This window comes from Oxyura jamaicensis, chromosome Z (genome assembly GCF_011077185.1).
Source record: "Oxyura jamaicensis isolate SHBP4307 breed ruddy duck chromosome Z, BPBGC_Ojam_1.0, whole genome shotgun sequence".
Classification (NCBI taxonomy): Eukaryota; Metazoa; Chordata; class Aves; order Anseriformes; family Anatidae; genus Oxyura; species Oxyura jamaicensis.
The window spans coordinates 16,896,081-16,899,247 of record NC_048926.1 but is presented as its reverse complement, the minus strand read 5'-3'; the positions used below and the strand labels follow the sequence as shown (position 1 = coordinate 16,899,247).

At 48.2% G+C, this 3,167-nt stretch overlaps 1 long non-coding RNA gene across 1 annotated transcript; it reads right to left on the bottom strand.

Annotated features, from left to right (window-relative positions):
* Window positions 1-53: 53 nt before the first annotated feature.
* LOC118156254 lies at window positions 54-938 on the bottom strand. Its single transcript, XR_004746206.1, has 3 exons — window positions 766-938; window positions 574-672; window positions 54-199 (listed from the first exon to the last, which is right to left on the bottom strand). It is a non-coding gene; the product is annotated as an uncharacterized LOC118156254 (long non-coding RNA).
* Between the last annotated feature and the right edge of the window lie 2,229 nt (window positions 939-3,167).

The window sequence follows — 3,167 nt, the reverse complement described above, 5'->3', positions numbered from 1 at the left end:
AAACCCTTGTCACTTTTCCGCTCTCTGCCACCGCCACCGGAGCCTGCCTCCCCGCCGCCTCCTTGGGAGCTGCCTTCTACGCCTGCACTTCACAAGTCCCGGGAGGTGAGGAGTGATCCTCCAGCAGGGCCGGCACACTGGGAGCTGTTAAGTTTATGTTTATGGCGCCTGAGCTCAAACAGTCATTCAGTGGCTTGCTCTGTTATCAAGAAAACAACAATCAGGAACAATCAGTAAACAGGATCTCTTCCCAGCCCCTTTATTAACTACTTACAGCTCCGCTGAAGCGCCCAAAGCGCCCAGCAGCGGCACCTCGCACCGTAAAACGCTGCCGGCGCTTCGGGCGTATAGACGGGCGAGCACGGGCCGTTCCCATGAAAACCGCCCGGTACCGGCAACCCGGACCCCTGCGGGGCTCCGTCCCGGCCATGCACTCGGACTGCGGCGGGCAGCAGCGGTGCCAAGCGAGCCCTCCCCAAGCCGGCCGATCCCTCCTCAATGTCGCTTTTGAGTGACCCAGCGTGGATTTATCAATATCTATTTAGGCATACGTATATAAAAGCAAGCACTTACCGTGGAGATGTTCGACTGATCTCTGCGCTGGAATTCACAACCGCTGGGTTTCAGCGTTCTCACGCCTGCGTTGGCTGGAGATGCTGAGAGCTAATTAACCTGGCACAAATATTGAAATGAGAAGAGTTTGAATATTGGCTTCTGTGTGTGCAAACAAAATTCGCATAGAAATGATAGCAGTCTTTAACAGACCTTATTTGCCATCATTAAGATGGACTGCAGCACAAAGAAAACAGAGGACTGGGAATGTTAATTGCCACCCTCCATGTGCGGGAAAAAGCAGTGACCTGCGCATGGACCTGCACAGAGCACCATAAATACATGTATTTCATAAAGAGGATGTTTTCTTTCTCTTGCACAAGCTCAGGAAGGGTGTTCTCCTGAAGGCACTAGGAGGGACGTCTCGAAAGTGTGTCTCTATTTGTTCCAGAGAGGAAAAAAAATCAAAGTTTTGGGGGAGGGAAGAAATATTCCACAAATATATGAAAAGGAAGGGGGAACAGAAAGCCATCAAGGAATACACGCGCGAGCAAAAGAAATAACTGTAAAATAAGACGATGTGTGCTTCACTGAAGTTTCTGGGGTAGGCTCTGGCGTGACCCTGGGGCCTCAGGGCCACGCAGCAGGGCACCCGAAGAGGAGGGACGCGCCCCACGGCGTCGAACCCGAAACCCCAGGGCAGCCACGAGGGGGTTGCGAGGCTTTCCGCGGAGCGTAGCCAGAAGCCCCGAGGTGGGCGCGGGTGCGGACTCTTCCCACCAGCTGCACGACCGGAGCCAGAGCTCGGCTGCAGCTCCCCGAGCCCACGTTGCCGTGCGCGCTTCGAGGAGAAGGTCTCTCCCTTGACCAGTCCATATGCAAAGCCCTTTGCCCCCCGGTGAGCCGCTTATCTCGGCTGCGGCCCCGGCCTCCAGCAGGGCGCGGCGGGCCCGCAGGGCTTCGCGCAGCGCTGTGCGGCCCCTGCCACACACAGGGATGAGCTCCGTCCCCCGCGCAAGCAGGGACGGGAGCGGCAGTCGAAATGCGGCCCTCGGGGACAGCAGATCTTCACCGGCCCCAAGGTCCTGCCAGGAGGCCTCAACTATACCCCCTCGCAAGTTGGACGCCCGCGCGTAACTCTCGCGGAGCCGCCGCCCTTCCCACTTAGGCGCCAGCCGAGAATACAAAAGCCGCAGTTTTGCCCTGACTTTGTGCCAATTAAAGACCCCCGTCTCCCCCCCAGCACCATCACCAGTAAGAGCGACTCAGACAACCTACACGTCGGACCACCGTGTAGAAATGACACCCTTTCTCCCTCCCGCCCCCGAAGAGTCGTACCAAGCCTCTGATCCTGCATGAAAACAGAAGCGTTACTGGTCACACAGTTTAAGGTAGATTTCATATTTATTTAAATATTTATCAAGTACTCAAAAATGTATTACACTTGAGCATACAAAACGAATCCAGTTTCTAATCAGGATGATTGAAATCCTTGTATGAGGCTTTTAACCTTTATTATTATTATTATTATTATTATTTTATTTTCTACTGACGAAATGGTTTATCTCTATAGCTGAGCTTGCTCAGGGTGGGCTGAGATGGGGAGGAGGGAGGAAAAATAAGGTTATGTTAAGAAAACATTAGGCTTTGGAGCAACTGTCATGCAAACCAACTTGTCCTTGTCACACTAAAAATCTCTGTATATTCCAGTCTTTAAGGATTTTTTAAAGTGAGCTTTTTTCTTGTGCTGGCCAGGAGCACTAGGGAACACTTGGATTGGAGCAAAAACAACCCTCTCGTATATTTTTTTCTTCTTCTTTCTACTTTTCCCCAAGAACTGCCCACGTTTCTAGCTTTCACCACCCTCTCCCCCGCAAATTAAAAAGGAAGAAAAGAGGGAGTGAAGAGAGGGAAGTCGACAGAAAATAAGGAATACCGATCGTGCAATTTCACAGCAATATCCCTCATTCTACTCCTTCTGCAGCATTTTTTCAATCGTTTTGACAGCAGACACTGATAAATAATGGTCATACTTGACTTGTTAAGCAAAAAGCGTCCCTTTTATCAGGAGCTTATACTTAAAGTACAGGTCACTTCAACAATCTCAACAACGAGGCTTTGGTATACAGCACTTTCTTTTTATTATTTTTTAAAAAATAATAGAACTCAGAAAAAAGCCTGAGCTCCCGGTTATTTAGACGTCTTAACATTATGTCAGATCATGCCTAGAGTAATATCACTTTTAAGGGTAAGGGATAGGGGGAGGGGGAAAACAAGAGAGTTTCTAATGTTATCGATTGAAAGCTAAGGCATCCAACTAGCCCTGATATAGTTGTTGAAACGGAAATTTACAAGCTGGTCGTTAATACTTGCAATAAAATATCACACTCCTTGTATTCACTAACGACCTGCTTTGCATGCAATATTTTATTTCAGGTATTTTAGCTGCTAACTTGCAAATATTTAAGAGGGAACTTTGTTCATTATTTAATATTAATATTATTATTTTCTCTATTCCAAACGCTTATTTAGTGAAATAGTCCTGAAGATATAATAATTCTACATATGGCGCTTTTATTTCACATAATATTTAAGAAAAAAAAAAAAAAAAAAAA